Source organism: Nasonia vitripennis (assembly GCF_009193385.2).
Source record: "Nasonia vitripennis strain AsymCx chromosome 1 unlocalized genomic scaffold, Nvit_psr_1.1 chr1_random0005, whole genome shotgun sequence".
Lineage (NCBI taxonomy): Eukaryota > Metazoa > Arthropoda > Insecta > Hymenoptera > Pteromalidae > Nasonia > Nasonia vitripennis.
This window is the reverse complement of record NW_022279591.1, coordinates 3,544,560-3,565,800: the sequence shown is the minus strand read 5'-3', so window position 1 is coordinate 3,565,800 and position 21,241 is coordinate 3,544,560. Positions and strand designations below refer to the sequence as shown.

The window sequence follows — 21,241 nt, the reverse complement described above, 5'->3', positions numbered from 1 at the left end:
GCGCGAAAAATGGATAAATAGCGTCAAATATTGCCTCCTGTGCTCATTCTGCTGTGACCTCTAGAGGCGACCACATCGGTAAATCGTATTATTTTATGTATTAAATTTATCTGGAATATACGTTTATAGTTATTCACACAAATTTATTACAGTATCAGAAGCATAAGAAATGTTCGGAATACGGCGTACGTTGAGTATATAAAAAAATTTTCTCTTGTTTATAAGTGTCGTCCCCTGATGCGCGAAAAAATGGATAAATAGCGTGAAATATTGCTTCCTGTGCTCATTCTGCAGTGATCTCTAGAGGCGGCCACATCGGTAAATCCTATTATTTTGAATATTAAATTTATCTGGAATATACTTTTATAGTTATTCACACAAATTTAATGCAGGATCAGAAGCATAATAAATGTTCGGAATACTGCGTACGTTGGGTATATAAAAAAATTTTCTCTTGTTTATAAGTGATTGTGATTGATAAATAGCGTCAAATATTGCCTCCTGTGCTCATTCTGCTGTGACCTCTAGAAGCGGTCACATATAAATCCTATTATTTTGAATATTAGTGTCGTCCCCTCATGCGCAAAAAATGGATAAATAGCGTCAAATATTGCCTCCTGTGCTCATTCTGATGTGACCTCTAGAAGCGGTCACATATAAATCCTGTTATTTTGAATATTAAATTTATCTAGAATATACTTCTATAGTTATTCACACAAATTTATTGCAGTATCAGAAGTAAACTAGAGATTCAGAATACTGTGCAAGTTGAGTTTATAAAAGAATTTTCTCTGGTTTATAAGTGTCGTCCCCTCATGCGCAAAAAATGGATAAATAGCGTCAAATATTGCCTCCTGTTCTCCTTCTGCTGTGACCTCTAGAGGCGGCCACATCGGTAAATCCTATTATTTAGAATATTAAATTTATCTGGAATATACTTCTATAGTTATTCACACAAATTTATTGCAGTATCAGAAGCATAATAAATGTTCAGAATACTGTGCAAGTTGTTTATAAAAAAATTTTCTCTGGTTTATAAGTGTCGTCCCCTCACGCGCAAAAAATGGATAAATAGCGTCAAATATTGCCTCCTGTTCTCCTTCTGCTGTGACCTCTAGAGGCGGCCACATCGGTAAACCCAATTATTTTAAATATTAAATTTATCTGGAATATTCTTTTATATTTATTCACACAAATTTAATACAGTATCAGAAGCATAATTAATGTTCAGAATACTGCGTACGTTGAGTATATAAAAAAAATGTTCTCTTGTTTATAAGTTTCGTCTGTGCATGCGCCAAAAAAGGGATAACTAGGGTGAAATATTGGTTCCTGCGCTCATTCTGCTCTGACCTCTAAAAGCGACCACATCGGTAAATCGTATTATTTTATGTATTAAATTTATCTGGAATATACTTTTATAGTTATTCACACAAATTTATTACAGTATCAGAAGCATAATAAATGTTCGGAATACTGCGTACGTTGAGTATATAAAAAAATTTTCTCTTGTTTATAAGTGCGTCTGCGCATGCGCGAAAAATGGATAAATAGCGTGAAATATTGCTTCCTGTGCTCATTCTGCTGTGACCTCTAGAGGCGACCACATCGGTAAATCGTATTATTTTATGTATTAAATTTATCTGGAATATACGTTTATAGTTATTCACACAAATTTATTACAGTATCAGAAGCATAAGAAATGTTCGGAATACGGCGTACGTTGAGTATATAAAAAAATTTACTCTTGTTTATAAGTGTCGTCCCCTGATGCGCGAAAAAATGGATAAATAGCGTGAAATATTGCTTCCTGTGCTCATTCTGCAGTGATCTCTAGAGGCGGCCACATCGGTAAATCCTATTATTTTGAATATTAAATTTATCTAGAAGATACTTTTATAGTTATTCACACAAATTTATTACAGTATCAGAAGCATAATAAATGTTCGGAATACTGCGTACGTTGAGTATATAAAAAAATTTTCTCTTGTTTATAAGTGCGTCTGCGCATGCGCGAAAAATGGATAAATAGCGTGAAATATTGCTTCCTGTGCTCATTCTGCTGTGACCTCTAGAGGCGACCACATCGGTAAATCGTATTATTTTATGTATTAAATTTATCTGGAATATACTTTTATAGTTATTCACACAAATTTATTACAGTATCAGAAGCATAAGAAATGTTCGGAATACGGCGTACGTTGAGTATATAAAAAAATTTTCTCTTGTTTATAAGTGCGTCTGCGCATGCGCGAAAAATGGATAAATAGCGTGAAATATTGCTTCCTGTGCTCATTCTGCTGTGACCTCTAGAGGCGGCCACATGGGTAAATCCTATTATTTTGAATATTAAATTTATCTAGAATATACTTCTATAGTTATTCACACAAATTTATTGCAGTATCAGAAGTAAACTAGAGATTCAGAATACTGTGCAAGTTGAGTTTATAAAAGAATTTTCTCTTGTTTATAAGTGCGTCTGCGCATGCGCGAAAAATGGATAAATAGCGTGAAATATTGCTTCCTGTGCTCATTCTGCTGTGACCTCTAGAGGCGGCCACATGGGTAAATCCTATTATTTTGAATATTAAATTTATCTAGAATATACTTCTTAAGTTATTCACACAAATTTATTGCAGTATCAGAAGTAAACTAGAGATTCAGAATACTGTGCAAGTTGAGTTTATAAAAGAATTTTCTCTGGTTTATAAGTGTCGTCCCCTCATGCGCAAAAAATGGATAAATAGCGTCAAATATTGCCTCCTGTTCTCCTTCTGCTGTGACCTCTAGAGGCGGCCACATCGGTAAATCCTATTATTTAGAATAATAAATTTATCTGGAATATACTTCGATAGTTATTCACACAAATTTATTGCAGTATCAGAAGCATAATAAATGTTCAGAATACAGTGCAAGTTGAGTTTATAAAAAAATTTTCTCTGGTTTCTAAGTGTCGTCTGCGCATGCAAGAAGAAAATGTATGAAGAGTATGTAATATTGGTTCCTGCGCTCATTCTGAATTGACCTGTGGAAGCGGACAAATCTGTAAACCCAATTATTTTAAATATTAAATTTATCTGGAATATCCTTTTATATTTATTCACACAAATTTATTACAGTATCAGAAGCATAATAAATGTTCGGAATACTGCGTACGTTGAGTATATAAAAAAATTTTCTCTTGTTTATAAGTGCGTCTGCTCATGCGCGAAAAATGGATAAATAGCGTGAAATATTGCTTCCTGTGCTCATTCTGCTGTGACCTCTAGAGGCGACCACATCGGTAAATCGTATTATTTTATGTATTAAATTTATCTGGAATATACTTTTATAGTTATTCACACAAATTTATTACAGTATCAGAAGCATAAGAAATGTTCGGAATACGGCGTACGTTGAGTATATAAAAAAAATGTTCTCTTGTTTATAAGTTTCGTCTGTGCATGCGCCAAAAAAGGGATAACTAGGGTGAAATATTGCTTCCTGTGCTCATTCTGCTGTGACCTCTAGAGGCGACCACATCGGTAAATCGTATTATTTTATGTATTAAATTTATCTGGAATATACTTTTATAGTTATTCACACAAATTTATTACAGTATCAGAAGCATAAGAAATGTTCGGAATACGGCGTACGTTGAGTATATAAAAAAATTTTCTCTTGTTTATAAGTGCGTCTGCGCATGCGCGAAAAATGGATAAATAGCGTGAAATATTGCTTCCTGTGCTCATTCTGCTGTGACCTCTAGAGGCGGCCACATGGGTAAATCCTATTATTTTGAATATTAAATTTATCTAGAATATACTTCTATAGTTATTCACACAAATTTATTGCAGTATCAGAAGTAAACTAGAGATTCAGAATACTGTGCAAGTTGAGTTTATAAAAGAATTTTCTCTGGTTTATAAGTGTCGTCCCCTCATGCGCAAAAAATGGATAAATAGCGTCAAATATTGCCTCCTGTTCTCCTTCTGCTGTGACCTCTAGAGGCGGCCACATCGGTAAATCCTATTATTTAGAATAATAAATTTATCTGGAATATACTTCGATAGTTATTCACACAAATTTATTGCAGTATCAGAAGCATAATAAATGTTCAGAATACTGTGCAAGTTGAGTTTATAAAAAAATTTTCTCTGGTTTCTAAGTGTCGTCTGCGCATGCAAGAAGAAAATGTATGAAGAGTATGTAATATTGGTTCCTGCGCTCATTCTGAATTGACCTCTGGAAGCGGTCAAATCTGTAAACCCAATTATTTTAAATATTAAATTTATCTGGAATATCCTTTTATATTTATTCACACAAATTTAATACAGTATCAGAAGCATAATTAATGTTCAGAATACTGCGTACGTTGAGTATATAAAAAAAATGTTCTCTTGTTTATAAGTTTCGTCTGTGCATGCGCCAAAAAAGGGATAACTAGGGTGAAATATTGGTTCCTGCGCTCATTCTGCTCTGACCTCTAAAAGCGACCACATCGGTAAATCGTATTATTTTATGTATTAAATTTATCTGGAATATACTTTTATAATTATTCACACAAATTTATTACAGTATCAGAAGCATAATAAATGTTCGGAATACTGCGTACGTTGAGTATATAAAAAAATTTTCTCTTGTTTATAAGTGCGTCTGCGCATGCGCGAAAAATGGATAAATAGCGTGAAATATTGGTTCCTGTGCTCATTCTGCTGTGACCTCTAGAGGCGACCACATCGGTAAATCGTATTATTTTATGTATTAAATTTATCTGGAATATACGTTTATAGTTATTCACACAAATTTATTACAGTATCAGAAGCATAAGAAATGTTCGGAATACGACGTACGTTGAGTATATAAAAAAATTTTCTCTTGTTTATAAGTGTCGTCCCCTCATGCGCGAAAAAATGGATAAATAGCGTGAAATATTGCTTCCTGCGCTCATTCTGCTCTGACCTCTAAAAGCGACCACATCGGTAAATCGTATTATTTTATGTATTAAATTTATCTGGAATATACTTTTATAGTTATTCACACAAATTTATTACAGTATCAGAAGCATAATAAATGTTCGGAATACTGCGTACGTTGAGTATATAAAAAAATTTTCTCTTGTTTATAAGTGCGTCTGCGCATGCGCGAAAAATGGATAAATAGCGTGAAATATTGCTTCCTGTGCTCATTCTGCTGTGACCTCTAGAGGCGACCACATCGGTAAATCGTATTATTTTATGTATTAAATTTATCTGGAATATACTTGTATAGTTATTCACACAAATTTATTGCAGTATCAGAAGCATAAGAAATGTTCGGAATACGGCGTACGTTGAGTATATAAAAAAATTTTCTCTTGTTTATAAGTGCGTCTGCGCATGCGCGAAAAATGGATAAATAGCGTGAAATATTGCTTCCTGTGCTCATTCTGCTGTGACCTCTAGAGGCGGCCACATGGGTAAATCCTATTATTTTGAATATTAAATTTATCTAGAATATACTTCTATAGTTATTCACACAAATTTATTGCAGTATCAGAAGTAAACTAGAGATTCAGAATACTGTGCAAGTTGAGTTTATAAAAAAATTTTCTCTTGTTTATAAGTGCGTCTGCGCATGCGCGAAAAATGGATAAATAGCGTGAAATATTGCTTCCTGTGCTCATGCTGCTGTGACCTCTAGAGGCGGCCACATGGGTAAATCCTATTATTTTGAATATTAAATTTATCTAGAATATACTTCTATAGTTATTCACACAAATTTATTGCAGTATCAGAAGTAAACTAGAGATTCAGAATACTGTGCAAGTTGAGTTTATAAAAGAATTTTCTCTGGTTTATAAGTGTCGTCCCCTCATGCGCAAAAAATGGATAAATAGCGTCAAATATTGCCTCCTGTTCTCCTTCTGCTGTGACCTCTAGAGGCGGCCACATCGGTAAATCCTATTATTTAGAATATTAAATTTATCTGGAATATACTTCTATAGTTATTCACACAAATTTATTGCAGTATCAGAAGCATAATAAATGTTCAGAATACTGTGCAAGTTGAGTTTATAAAAAAATTTTCTCTGGTTTCTAAGTGTCGTCTGCGCATGCAAGAAGAAAATGTATGAAGAGTATGTAATATTGGTTCCTGCGCTCATTCTGAATTGACCTCTGGAAGCGGTCAAATCTGTAAACCCAATTATTTTAAATATTAAATTTATCTGGAATATTCTTTTATATTTATTCACACAAATTTAATACAGTATCAGAAGCATAATTAATGTTCAGAATACTGCGTACGTTGAGTATATAAAAAAAATGTTCTCTTGTTTATAAGTTTCGTCTGTGCATGCGCCAAAAAAGGGATAACTAGGGTGAAATATTGGTTCCTGCGCTCATTCTGCTCTGACCTCTAAAAGCGACCACATCGGTAAATCGTATTATTTTATGTATTAAATTTATCTGGAATATACTTTTATAGTTATTCACACAAATTTATTACAGTATCAGAAGCATAATAAATGTTCGGAATACTGCGTACGTTGAGTATATAAAAAAATTTTCTCTTGTTTATAAGTGCGTCTGCGCATGCGCGAAAAATGGATAAATAGCGTGAAATATTGCTTCCTGTGCTCATTCTGCTGTGACCTCTAGAGGCGACCACATCGGTAAATCGTATTATTTTATGTATTAAATTTATCTGGAATATACGTTTATAGTTATTCACACAAATTTATTACAGTATCAGAAGCATAAGAAATGTTCGGAATACGGCGTACGTTGAGTATATAAAAAAATTTTCTCTTGTTTATAAGTGTCGTCCCCTGATGCGCGAAAAAATAGATAAATAGCGTGAAATATTGCTTCCTGTGCTCATTCTGCAGTGATTTCTAGAGGCGGCCACATCGGTAAATCCTATTATTTTGAATATTAAATTTATCTGGAATATACTTCTATAGTTATTCACACAAATTTATTGCAGTATCAGAAGTAAACTAGACATTCAGAATACTGTGCAAGTTGAGTTTATAAAAGAATTTTCTCTGGTTTATAAGTGTCGTCCCCTCACGCGCAAAAAATGGATAAATAGCGTCAAATATTGCCTCCTGTTCTCCTTCTGCTGTGACCTCTAGAGGCGGCCACATCGGTAAATCCTATTATTTAGAATATTAAATTTATCTGGAATATACTTCTATAGTTATTCACACAAATTTATTGCAGTATCAGAAGCATAATAAATGTTCAGAATACTGTGCAAGTTGTTTATAAAAAAATTTTCTCTGGTTTCTAAGTGTCGTCTGCGCATGCAAGAAGAAAATGTATGAAGAGTATGTAATATTGGTTCCTACGCTCATTCTGAATTGACCTCTGGAAGCGGTCAAATCTGTAAACCCAATTATTTTAAATATTAAATTTATCTGGAATATTCTTTTATATTTATTCACACAAATTTAATACAGTATCAGAAGCATAATTAATGTTCAGAATACTGCGTACGTTGAGTATATAAAAAAAATGTTCTCTTGTTTATAAGTTTCGTCTGTGCATGCGCCAAAAAAGGGATAACTAGGGTGAAATATTGGTTCCTGCGCTCATTCTGCTCTGACCTCTAAAAGCGACCACATCGGTAAATCGTATTATTTTATGTATTAAATTTATCTGGAATATACTTTTATAGTTATTCACACAAATTTATTACAGTATCAGAAGCATAATAAATGTTCGGAATACTGCGTACGTTGAGTATATAAAAAAATTTTCTCTTGTTTATAAGTGCGTCTGCGCATGCGCGAAAAATGGATAAATAGCGTCAAATATTGCCTCCTGTGCTCATTCTGCTGTGACCTCTAGAGGCGACCACATCGGTAAATCGTATTATTTTATGTATTAAATTTATCTGGAATATACGTTTATAGTTATTCACACAAATTTATTACAGTATCAGAAGCATAAGAAATGTTCGGAATACGGCGTACGTTGAGTATATAAAAAAATTTTCTCTTGTTTATAAGTGTCGTCCCCTGATGCGCGAAAAAATGGATAAATAGCGTGAAATATTGCTTCCTGTGCTCATTCTGCAGTGATCTCTAGAGGCGGCCACATCGGTAAATCCTATTATTTTGAATATTAAATTTATCTGGAATATACTTTTATAGTTATTCACACAAATTTAATGCAGGATCAGAAGCATAATAAATGTTCGGAATACTGCGTACGTTGGGTATATAAAAAAATTTTCTCTTGTTTATAAGTGATTGTGATTGATAAATAGCGTCAAATATTGCCTCCTGTGCTCATTCTGCTGTGACCTCTAGAAGCGGTCACATATAAATCCTATTATTTTGAATATTAGTGTCGTCCCCTCATGCGCAAAAAATGGATAAATAGCGTCAAATATTGCCTCCTGTGCTCATTCTGATGTGACCTCTAGAAGCGGTCACATATAAATCCTGTTATTTAGAATATTAAATTTATCTAGAAGATACTTTTATAGTTATTCACACAAATTTATTACAGTATCAGAAGCATAATAAATGTTCGGAATACTGCGTACGTTGAGTATATAAAACCATTTTCTCTTGTTTATAAGTGTCGTCTGCGCATGCGCGAAAAAATGGATAAATAGCGTGAAATATTGCTTCCTGTGCTCATTCTGCTGTGACCTCTAGAGGCGGCCACATGGGTAAATCCTATTATTTTGAATATTAAATTTATCTAGAATATACTTCTATAGTTATTCACACAAATTTATTGCAGTATCAGAAGTAAACTAGAGATTCAGAATACTGTGCAAGTTGAGTTTATAAAAGAATTTTCTCTGGTTTATAAGTGTCGTCCCCTCATGCGCAAAAAATGGATAAATAGCGTCAAATATTGCCTCCTGTTCTCCTTCTGCTGTGACCTCTAGAGGCGGCCACATCGGTAAATCCTATTATTTAGAATATTAAATTTATCTGGAATATACTTCTATAGTTATTCACACAAATTTATTGCAGTATCAGAAGCATAATAAATGTTCAGAATACTGTGCAAGTTGTTTATAAAAAAATTTTCTCTGGTTTCTAAGTGTCGTCTGCGCATGCAAGAAGAAAATGTATGAAGAGTATGTAATATTGGTTCCTGCGCTCATTCTGAATTGACCTCTGGAAGCGGTCAAATCTGTAAACCCAATTATTTTAAATATTAAATTTATCTGGAATATTCTTTTATATTTATTCACACAAATTTAATACAGTATCAGAAGCATAATTAATGTTCAGAATACTGCGTACGTTGAGTATATAAAAAAAATGTTCTCTTGTTTATAAGTTTCGTCTGTGCATGCGCCAAAAAAGGGATAACTAGGGTGAAATATTGGTTCCTGCGCTCATTCTGCTCTGACCTCTAAAAGCGACCACATCGGTAAATCGTATTATTTTATGTATTAAATTTATCTGGAATATACTTTTATAGTTATTCACACAAATTTATTACAGTATCAGAAGCATAATAAATGTTCGGAATACTGCGTACGTTGAGTATATAAAAAAATTTTCTCTTGTTTATAAGTGCGTCTGCGCATGCGCGAAAAATGGATAAATAGCGTGAAATATTGCTTCCTGTGCTCATTCTGCTGTGACCTCTAGAGGCGACCACATCGGTAAATCGTATTATTTTATGTATTAAATTTATCTGGAATATACGTTTATAGTTATTCACACAAATTTATTACAGTATCAGAAGCATAAGAAATGTTCGGAATACGGCGTACGTTGAGTATATAAAAAAATTTACTCTTGTTTATAAGTGTCGTCCCCTGATGCGCGAAAAAATGGATAAATAGCGTGAAATATTGCTTCCTGTGCTCATTCTGCAGTGATCTCTAGAGGCGGCCACATCGGTAAATCCTATTATTTTGAATATTAAATTTATCTAGAAGATACTTTATAGTTATTCACACAAATTTATTACAGTATCAGAAGCATAATAAATGTTCGGAATACTGCGTACGTTGAGTATATCAAAAAATTTTCTCTTGTTTATAAGTGCGTCTGCGCATGCGCGAAAAATGGATAAATAGCGTGAAATATTGCTTCCTGTGCTCATTCTGCTGTGACCTCTAGAGGCGACCACATCGGTAAATCGTATTATTTTATGTATTAAATTTATCTGGAATATACTTTTATAGTTATTCACACAAATTTATTACAGTATCAGAAGCATAAGAAATGTTCGGAATACGGCGTACGTTGAGTATATAAAAAAATTTTCTCTTGTTTATAAGTGCGTCTGCGCATGCGCGAAAAATGGATAAATAGCGTGAAATATTGCTTCCTGTGCTCATTCTGCTGTGACCTCTAGAGGCGGCCACATGGGTAAATCCTATTATTTTGAATATTAAATTTATCTAGAATATACTTCTATAGTTATTCACACAAATTTATTGCAGTATCAGAAGTAAACTAGAGATTCAGAATACTGTGCAAGTTGAGTTTATAAAAGAATTTTCTCTTGTTTATAAGTGCGTCTGCGCATGCGCGAAAAATGGATAAATAGCGTGAAATATTGCTTCCTGTGCTCATTCTGCTGTGACCTCTAGAGGCGGCCACATGGGTAAATCCTATTATTTTGAATATTAAATTTATCTAGAATATACTTCTTAAGTTATTCACACAAATTTATTGCAGTATCAGAAGTAAACTAGAGATTCAGAATACTGTGCAAGTTGAGTTTATAAAAGAATTTTCTCTGGTTTATAAGTGTCGTCCCCTCATGCGCAAAAAATGGATAAATAGCGTCAAATATTGCCTCCTGTTCTCCTTCTGCTGTGACCTCTAGAGGCGGCCACATCGGTAAATCCTATTATTTAGAATAATAAATTTATCTGGAATATACTTCGATAGTTATTCACACAAATTTATTGCAGTATCAGAAGCATAATAAATGTTCAGAATACTGTGCAAGTTGAGTTTATAAGAAAATTTTCTCTGGTTTCTAAGTGTCGTCTGCGCATGCAAGAAGAAAATGTATGAAGAGTATGTAATATTGGTTCCTGCGCTCATTCTGAATTGACCTGTGGAAGCGGACAAATCTGTAAACCCAATTATTTTAAATATTAAATTTATCTGGAATATCCTTTTATATTTATTCACACAAATTTATTACAGTATCAGAAGCATAATAAATGTTCGGAATACTGCGTACGTTGAGTATATAAAAAAATTTTCTCTTGTTTATAAGTGCGTCTGCTCATGCGCGAAAAATGGATAAATAGCGTGAAATATTGCTTCCTGTGCTCATTCTGCTGTGACCTCTAGAGGCGACCACATCGGTAAATCGTATTATTTTATGTATTAAATTTATCTGGAATATACTTTTATAGTTATTCACACAAATTTATTACAGTATCAGAAGCATAAGAAATGTTCGGAATACGGCGTACGTTGAGTATATAAAAAAAATGTTCTCTTGTTTATAAGTTTCGTCTGTGCATGCGCCAAAAAAGGGATAACTAGGGTGAAATATTGCTTCCTGTGCTCATTCTGCTGTGACCTCTAGAGGCGACCACATCGGTAAATCGTATTATTTTATGTATTAAATTTATCTGGAATATACTTTTATAGTTATTCACACAAATTTATTACAGTATCAGAAGCATAAGAAATGTTCGGAATACGGCGTACGTTGAGTATATAAAAAAATTTTCTCTTGTTTATAAGTGCGTCTGCGCATGCGCGAAAAATGGATAAATAGCGTGAAATATTGCTTCCTGTGCTCATTCTGCTGTGACCTCTAGAGGCGGCCACATGGGTAAATCCTATTATTTTGAATATTAAATTTATCTAGAATATACTTCTATAGTTATTCACACAAATTTATTGCAGTATCAGAAGTAAACTAGAGATTCAGAATACTGTGCAAGTTGAGTTTATAAAAGAATTTTCTCTTGTTTATAAGTGCGTCTGCGCATGCGCGAAAAATGGATAAATAGCGTGAAATATTGCTTCCTGTGCTCATTCTGCTGTGACCTCTAGAGGCGGCCACATGGGTAAATCCTATTATTTTGAATATTAAATTTATCTAGAATATACTTCTATAGTTATTCACACAAATTTATTGCAGTATCAGAAGTAAACTAGAGATTCAGAATACTGTGCAAGTTGAGTTTATAAAAGAATTTTCTCTGGTTTATAAGTGTCGTCCCCTCATGCGCAAAAAATGGATAAATAGCGTCAAATATTGCCTCCTGTTCTCCTTCTGCTGTGACCTCTAGAGGCGGCCACATCGGTAAATCCTATTATTTAGAATAATAAATTTATCTGGAATATACTTCGATAGTTATTCACACAAATTTATTGCAGTATCAGAAGCATCATAAATGTTCAGAATACTGTGCAAGTTGAGTTTATAAAAAAATTTTCTCTGGTTTCTAAGTGTCGTCTGCGCATGCAAGAAGAAAATGTATGAAGAGTATGTAATATTGGTTCCTGCGCTCATTCTGAATTGACCTCTGGAAGCGGTCAAATCTGTAAACCCAATTATTTTAAATATTAAATTTATCTGGAATATTCTTTTATATTTATTCACACAAATTTAATACAGTATCAGAAGCATAATTAATGTTCAGAATACTGCGTACGTTGAGTATATAAAAAAAATGTTCTCTTGTTTATAAGTTTCGTCTGTGCATGCGCCAAAAAAGGGATAACTAGGGTGAAATATTGGTTCCTGCGCTCATTCTGCTCTGACCTCTAAAAGCGACCACATCGGTAAATCGTATTATTTTATGTATTAAATTTATCTGGAATATACTTTTATAATTATTCACACAAATTTATTACAGTATCAGAAGCATAATAAATGTTCGGAATACTGCGTACGTTGAGTATATAAAAAAATTTTCTCTTGTTTATAAGTGCGTCTGCGCATGCGCGAAAAATGGATAAATAGCGTGAAATATTGGTTCCTGTGCTCATTCTGCTGTGACCTCTAGAGGCGACCACATCGGTAAATCGTATTATTTTATGTATTAAATTTATCTGGAATATACGTTTATAGTTATTCACACAAATTTATTACAGTATCAGAAGCATAAGAAATGTTCGGAATACGGCGTACGTTGAGTATATAAAAAAATTTTCTCTTGTTTATAAGTGTCGTCCCCTCATGCGCGAAAAAATGGATAAATAGCGTGAAATATTGCTTCCTGCGCTCATTCTGCTCTGACCTCTAAAGCGACCACATCGGTAAATCGTATTATTTTATGTATTAAATTTATCTGGAATATACTTTTATAGTTATTCACACAAATTTATTACAGTATCAGAAGCATAATAAATGTTCGGAATACTGCGTACGTTGAGTATATAAAAAAATTTTCTCTTGTTTATAAGTGCGTCTGCGCATGCGCGAAAAATGGATAAATAGCGTGAAATATTGCTTCCTGTGCTCATTCTGCTGTGACCTCTAGAGGCGACCACATCGGTAAATCGTATTATTTTATGTATTAAATTTATCTGGAATATACTTGTATAGTTATTCACACAAATTTATTGCAGTATCAGAAGCATAAGAAATGTTCGGAATACGGCGTACGTTGAGTATATAAAAAATTTTCTCTTGTTTATAAGTGCGTCTGCGCATGCGCGAAAAATGGATAAATAGCGTGAAATATTGCTTCCTGTGCTCATTCTGCTGTGACCTCTAGAGGCGGCCACATGGGTAAATCCTATTATTTTGAATATTAAATTTATCTAGAATATACTTCTATAGTTATTCACACAAATTTATTGCAGTATCAGAAGTAAACTAGAGATTCAGAATACTGTGCAAGTTGAGTTTATAAAAGAATTTTCTCTTGTTTATAAGTGCGTCTGCGCATGCGCGAAAAATGGATAAATAGCGTGAAATATTGCTTCCTGTGCTCATTCTGCTGTGACCTCTAGAGGCGGCCACATGGGTAAATCCTATTATTTTGAATATTAAATTTATCTAGAATATACTTCTAAGTTATTCACACAAATTTATTGCAGTATCAGAAGTAAACTAGAGATTCAGAATACTGTGCAAGTTGAGTTTATAAAAGAATTTTCTCTGGTTTATAAGTGTCGTCCCCTCATGCGCAAAAAATGGATAAATAGCGTCAAATATTGCCTCCTGTTCTCCTTCTGCTGTGACCTCTAGAGGCGGCCACATCGGTAAATCCTATTATTTAGAATAATAAATTTATCTGGAATATACTTCGATAGTTATTCACACAAATTTATTGCAGTATCAGAAGCATAATAAATGTTCAGAATACTGTGCAAGTTGAGTTTATAAAAAAATTTTCTCTGGTTTCTAAGTGTCGTCTGCGCATGCAAGAAGAAAATGTATGAAGAGTATGTAATATTGGTTCCTGCGCTCATTCTGAATTGACCTCTGGAAGCGGACAAATCTGTAAACCCAATTATTTTAAATATTAAATTTATCTGGAATATCCTTTTATATTTATTCACACAAATTTATTACAGTATCAGAAGCATAATAAATGTTCGGAATACTGCGTACGTTGAGTATATAAAAAAATTTTCTCTTGTTTATAAGTGCGTCTGCTCATGCGCGAAAAATGGATAAATAGCGTGAAATATTGCTTCCTGTGCTCATTCTGCTGTGACCTCTAGAGGCGACCACATCGGTAATCGTATTATTTTATGTATTAATTTATCTGGAATATACTTTTATAGTTATTCACAAATTTATTACAGTATCAGAAGCATAAGAAATGTTCGGAATACGCGTACGTTGAGTATATAAAAAATTTCTCTTGTTTATAAGTTTCGTCTGTGCATGCGCCAAAAAAGGGATAACTAGGGTGAAATATTGCTTCCTGGCTCATTCTGCTGTGACCTCTAGAGCGACCACATCGGTAAATCGTATTATTTTATGTATTAAATTTATCTGGAATATACTTTTATAGTTATTCACACAAATTTATTACAGTATCAGAAGCATAAGAAATGTTCGGAATACGGCGTACGTTGAGTATATAAAAAATTTTCTCTTGTTTATAAGTGCGTCTGCGCATGCGCGAAAAATGGATAAATAGCGTGAAATATTGCTTCCTGTGCTCATTCTGCTGTGACCTCTAGAGGCGCCACATGGTAAATCTATTATTTTAATATTAAATTTATCTGAATATACTTTATAGTTATTCACACAAATTTATTGCAGTATCAGAAGTAATAAGATTCAGAATACTGTGCGTTGAGTTTATAAAGAATTTTCTCTTGTTTATAAGTGCGTCTGCGCATGCGCGAAAAATGGATAAATAGCGTGAAATATTGCTTCCTGTGCTCATTCTGCTGTGACCTCTAGAGGCGCCACATGGGTAAATCTATTATTTTGTATTAAATTTATCTGAATATACTTTATAGTTATTCACACAAATTTATTCAGTATCAGAAGTAAAAAGTTCGAATACGGCAGTTGAGTTTATAAAAAATTTTCTCTGTTTATAAGTGTCGTCCCCTCATGCGCAAAAAATGGATAAATAGCGTAAATATTGCTTCCTGCCTCTTCTGCTTGACCTCTAAAGCGCCACATCGGTAAATCTATTATTTTAGTATTAAATTTATCTGGAATATACTTTATAGTTATTCACACAAATTTATTACAGTATCAGAAGCATAATAAATGTTCGAATACTGGTCGTTGAGTATATAAAAAAATTTTCTCTGTTTATAAGTGCGTCTGCGCATGCGCGAAAAATGGATAAATAGGTAATATTGTTCCTGTGCTCATTCTGCTGTGACCTCTAGAGCGGCACATCGGTAAATCTATTATTTTAGTATTAAATTTATCTGGAATATACTTTATAGTTATTCACACAAATTTATGCAGTATCAGAAGCATAAAAATGTTCGAATACGGCGTACGTTGAGTATATAAAAAAATTTTCTCTTGTTTATAAGTGCGTCTGCGCATGCGCCGAAAAATGGATAAATAGCGTGAAATATTGCTTCCTGTGCTCATTCTGCTTGACCTCTAGAGCGGCCACATGGGTAAATCCTATTATTTTAATATTAAATTTATCTAGAATATACTTTATATTATTCACACAAATTTATTGCAGTATCAGAAGTAAACTAAGATTCAGAATACTGTGCAAGTTGAGTTTATAAAAGAATTTTCTCTGGTTTATAAGTGTCGTCCCTCATGCGCAAAAAATGGATAAATAGCGTCAAATATTGCCTCCTGTTCTCCTTCTGCTGTGACCTCTAGAGGCGGCCACATCGGTAAATCCTATTATTTAGAATAATAAATTTATCTGGAATATACTTCGATAGTTATTCACACAAATTTATTACAGTATCAGAAGCATAAGAAATGTTCGGAATACGGCGTACGTTGAGTATATAAAAAAATTTTCTCTTGTTTATAAGTGTCGTCCCCTCATGCGCGAAAAAATGGATAAATAGCGTGAAATATTGCTTCCTGCGCTCATTCTGCTCTGACCTCTAAAAGCGACCACATCGGTAAATCGTATTATTTTATGTATTAAATTTATCTGGAATATACTTTTATAGTTATTCACACAAATTTATTACAGTATCAGAAGCATAATAAATGTTCGGAATACTGCGTACGTTGAGTATATAAAAAAATTTTCTCTTGTTTATAAGTGCGTCTGCGCATGCGCGAAAAATGGATAAATAGCGTGAAATATTGCTTCCTGTGCTCATTCTGCTGTGACCTCTAGAGGCGACCACATCGGTAAATCGTATTATTTTATGTATTAAATTTATCTGGAATATACTTGTATAGTTATTCACACAAATTTATTGCAGTATCAGAAGCATAAGAAATGTTCGGAATACGGCGTACGTTGAGTATATAAAAAAATTTTCTCTTGTTTATAAGTGCGTCTGCGCATGCGCGAAAAATGGATAAATAGCGTGAAATATTGCTTCCTGTGCTCATTCTGCTGTGACCTCTAGAGGCGGCCACATGGGTAAATCCTATTATTTTGAATATTAAATTTATCTAGAATATACTTCTATAGTTATTCACACAAATTTATTGCAGTATCAGAAGTAAACTAGAGATTCAGAATACTGTGCAAGTTGAGTTTATAAAAGAATTTTCTCTTGTTTATAAGTGCGTCTGCGCATGCGCGAAAAATGGATAAATAGCGTGAAATATTGCTTCCTGTGCTCATTCTGCTGTGACCTCTAGAGGCGGCCACATGGGTAAATCCTATTATTTTGAATATTAAATTTATCTAGAATATACTTCTTAAGTTATTCACACAAATTTATTGCAGTATCAGAAGTAAACTAGAGATTCAGAATACTGTGCAAGTTGAGTTTATAAAAGAATTTTCTCTGGTTTATAAGTGTCGTCCCCTCATGCGCAAAAAATGGATAAATAGCGTCAAATATTGCCTCCTGTTCTCCTTCTGCTGTGACCTCTAGAGGCGGCCACATCGGTAAATCCTATTATTTAGAATAATAAATTTATCTGGAATATACTTCGATAGTTATTCACACAAATTTATTGCAGTATCAGAAGCATAATAAATGTTCAGAATACTGTGCAAGTTGAGTTTATAAAAAAATTTTCTCTGGTTTCTAAGTGTCGTCTGCGCATGCAAGAAGAAAATGTATGAAGAGTATGTAATATTGGTTCCTGCGCTCATTCTGAATTGACCTGTGGAAGCGGACAAATCTGTAAACCCAATTATTTTAAATATTAAATTTATCTGGAATATCCTTTTATATTTATTCACACAAATTTATTACAGTATCAGAAGCATAATAAATGTTCGGAATACTGCGTACGTTGAGTATATAAAAAAATTTTCTCTTGTTTATAAGTGCGTCTGCTCATGCGCGAAAAATGGATAAATAGCGTGAAATATTGCTTCCTGTGCTCATTCTGCTGTGACCTCTAGAGGCGACCACATCGGTAAATCGTATTATTTTATGTATTAAATTTATCTGGAATATACTTTTATAGTTATTCACACAAATTTATTACAGTATCAGAAGCATAAGAAATGTTCGGAATACGGCGTACGTTGAGTATATAAAAAAAATGTTCTCTTGTTTATAAGTTTCGTCTGTGCATGCGCCAAAAAGGGATAACTAGGGTGAAATATTGCTTCCTGTGCTCATTCTGCTGTGACCTCTAGAGGCGACCACATCGGTAAATCGTATTATTTTATGTATTAAATTTATCTGGAATATACTTTTATAGTTATTCACACAAATTTATTACAGTATCAGAAGCATAAGAAATGTTCGGAATACGGCGTACGTTGAGTATATAAAAAAATTTTCTCTTGTTTATAAGTGCGTCTGCGCATGCGCGAAAAATGGATAAATAGCGTGAAATATTGCTTCCTGTGCTCATTCTGCTGTGACCTCTAGAGGCGGCCACATGGGTAAATCCTATTATTTTGAATATTAAATTTATCTAGAATATACTTCTATAGTTATTCACACAAATTTATTGCAGTATCAGAAGTAAACTAGAGATTCAGAATACTGTGCAAGTTGAGTTTATAAAAGAATTTTCTCTTGTTTATAAGTGCGTCTGCGCATGCGCGAAAAATGGATAAATAGCGTGAAATATTGCTTCCTGTGCTCATTCTGCTGTGACCTCTAGAGGCGGCCACATGGGTAAATCCTATTATTTTGAATATTAAATTTATCTAGAATATACTTCTTAAGTTATTCACACAAATTTATTGCAGTATCAGAAGTAAACTAGAGATTCAGAATACTGTGCAAGTTGAGTTTATAAAAGAATTTTCTCTGGTTTATAAGTGTCGTCCCCTCATGCGCAAAAAATGGATAAATAGCGTCAAATATTGCCTCCTGTTCTCCTTCTGCTGTGACCTCTAGAGGCGGCCACATCGGTAAATCCTATTATTTAGAATAATAAATTTATCTGGAATATACTTCGATAGTTATTCACACAAATTTATTGCAGTATCAGAAGCATAATAAATGTTCAGAATACTGTGCAAGTTGAGTTTATAAAAAAATTTTCTCTGGTTTCTAAGTGTCGTCTGCGCATGCAAGAAGAAAATGTATGAAGAGTATGTAATATTGGTTCCTGCGCTCATTCTGAATTGACCTGTGGAAGCGGACAAATCTGTAAACCCAATTATTTTAAATATTAAATTTATCTGGAATATCCTTTTATATTTATTCACACAAATTTATTACAGTATCAGAAGCATAATAAATGTTCGGAATACTGCGTACGTTGAGTATATAAAAAAATTTTCTCTTGTTTATAAGTGCGTCTGCTCATGCGCGAAAAATGGATAAATAGCGTGAAATATTGCTTCCTGTGCTCATTCTGCTGTGACCTCTAGAGGCGACCACATCGGTAAATCGTATTATTTTATGTATTAAATTTATCTGGAATATACTTTTATAGTTATTCACACAAATTTATTACAGTATCAGAAGCATAAGAAATGTTCGGAATACGGCGTACGTTGAGTATATAAAAAAAATGTTCTCTTGTTTATAAGTTTCGTCTGTGCATGCGCCAAAAAAGGGATAACTAGGGTGAAATATTGCTTCCTGTGCTCATTCTGCTGTGACCTCTAGAGGCGACCACATCGGTAAATCGTATTATTTTATGTATTAAATTTATCTGGAATATACTTTTATAGTTATTCACACAAATTTATTACAGTATCAGAAGCATAAGAAATGTTCGGAATACGGCGTACGTTGAGTATATAAAAAAATTTTCTCTTGTTTATAAGTGCGTCTGCGCATGCGCGAAAAATGGATAAATAGCGTGAAATATTGCTTCCTGTGCTCATTCTGCTGTGACCTCTAGAGGCGGCCACATGGGTAAATCCTATTATTTTGAATATTAAATTTATCTAGAATATACTTCTATAGTTATTCACACAAATTTATTGCAGTATCAGAAGTAAACTAGAGATTCAGAATACTGTGCAAGTTGAGTTTATAAAAGAATTTTCTCTTGTTTATAAGTGCGTCTGCGCATGCGCGAAAAATGGATAAATAGCGTGAAATATTGCTTCCTGTGCTCATTCTGCTGTGACCTCTAGAGGCGGCCACATGGGTAAATCCTATTATTTTGAATATTAAATTTATCTAGAATATACTTCTATAGTTATTCACACAAATTTATTGCAGTATCAGAAGTAAACTAGAGATTCAGAATACTGTGCAAGTTGAGTTTATAAAAGAATTTTCTCTTGTTTATAAGTGCGTCTGCGCATGCGCGAAAAATGGATAAATAGCGTGAAATATTGCTTCCTGTGCTCATTCTGCTGTGACCTCTAGAGGCGGCCACATGGGTAAATCCTATTATTTTGAATATTAAATTTATCTAGAATATACTTCTATAGTTATTCACACAAATTTATTGCAGTATCAGAAGTAAACTAGAGATTCAGAATACTGTGCAAGTTGAGTTTATAAAAGAATTTTCTCTGGTTTATAAGTGTCGTCCCCTCATGCGCAAAAAATGGATAAATAGCGTCAAATATTGCCTCCTGTTCTCCTTCTGCTGTGACCTCTAGAGGCGGCCACATCGGTAAATCCTATTATTTAGAATAATAAATTTATCTGGAATATACTTCGATAGTTATTCACACAAATTTATTGCAGTATCAGAAGCATAATAAATGTTCAGAATACTGTGCAAGTTGAGTTTATAAAAAAATTTTCTCTGGTTTCTAAGTGTCGTCTGCGCATGCAAGAAGAAAATGTATGAAGAGTATGTAATATTGGTTCCTGCGCTCATTCTGAATTGACCTCTGGAAGCGGTCAAATCTGTAAACCCAATTATTTTAAATATTAAATTTATCTGGAATATCCTTTTATATTTATTCACACAAATTTAATACAGTATCAGAAGCATAATTAATGTTCAGAATACTGCGTACGTTGAGTATATAAAAAAAATGTTCTCTTGTTTATAAGTTTCGTCTGTGCATGCGCCAAAAAAGGGATAACTAGGGTGAAATATTGGTTCCTGCGCTCATTCTGCTCTGACCTCTAAAAGCGACCACATCGGTAAATCGTATTATTTTATGTATTAAATTTATCTGGAATATACTTTTATAATTATTCACACAAATTTATTACAGTATCAGAAGCATAATAAATGTTCGGAATACTGCGTACGTTGAGTATATAAAAAAATTTTCTCTTGTTTATAAGTGCGTCTGCGCATGCGCGAAAAATGGATAAATAGCGTGAAATATTGGTTCCTGTGCTCATTCTGCTGTGACCTCTAGAGGCGACCACATC

General features: G+C 33.5%; 1 protein-coding gene and 6 long non-coding RNA genes across 15 annotated transcripts in view; 6 read left to right on the top strand and 1 right to left on the bottom strand.

The window, feature by feature from the left end:
- The window catches only part of Atg9 (autophagy-related protein 9), a 230,902-nt gene that overhangs the window by 56,431 nt on the left and 153,230 nt on the right, over positions 1-21,241 (bottom strand).
- Positions 1,228-2,804, top strand: LOC116415841. Its single transcript, XR_004226396.2, has 3 exons — positions 1,228-2,327; positions 2,402-2,565; positions 2,640-2,804. It is a non-coding gene; the product is annotated as an uncharacterized LOC116415841 (long non-coding RNA).
- LOC116415840 lies at positions 2,883-4,297 on the top strand. Its single transcript, XR_004226395.1, has 5 exons — positions 2,883-3,045; positions 3,120-3,524; positions 3,599-3,762; positions 3,837-4,001; positions 4,076-4,297. It is a non-coding gene; the product is annotated as an uncharacterized LOC116415840 (long non-coding RNA).
- Positions 6,602-9,839, top strand: LOC116415845. Its single transcript, XR_004226400.2, has 3 exons — positions 6,602-8,649; positions 8,724-8,888; positions 8,963-9,839. It is a non-coding gene; the product is annotated as an uncharacterized LOC116415845 (long non-coding RNA).
- On the top strand, positions 10,139-12,284 carry LOC116415833. Its single transcript, XR_004226390.1, has 8 exons — positions 10,139-10,321; positions 10,396-10,559; positions 10,634-10,798; positions 10,873-11,039; positions 11,114-11,518; positions 11,593-11,756; positions 11,831-11,994; positions 12,069-12,284. It is a non-coding gene; the product is annotated as an uncharacterized LOC116415833 (long non-coding RNA).
- Positions 13,504-14,432, top strand: LOC116415838. The gene is made up of 4 exons (XR_004226393.2): positions 13,504-13,667; positions 13,742-13,905; positions 13,979-14,143; positions 14,218-14,432. It is a non-coding gene; the product is annotated as an uncharacterized LOC116415838 (long non-coding RNA).
- LOC116415832 lies at positions 16,160-20,818 on the top strand. Its single transcript, XR_004226389.2, has 15 exons — positions 16,160-16,938; positions 17,013-17,176; positions 17,251-17,415; positions 17,490-17,656; positions 17,731-18,134; positions 18,209-18,372; positions 18,447-18,610; positions 18,685-18,849; positions 18,924-19,090; positions 19,165-19,569; positions 19,644-19,807; positions 19,882-20,045; positions 20,120-20,283; positions 20,358-20,522; positions 20,597-20,818. It is a non-coding gene; the product is annotated as an uncharacterized LOC116415832 (long non-coding RNA).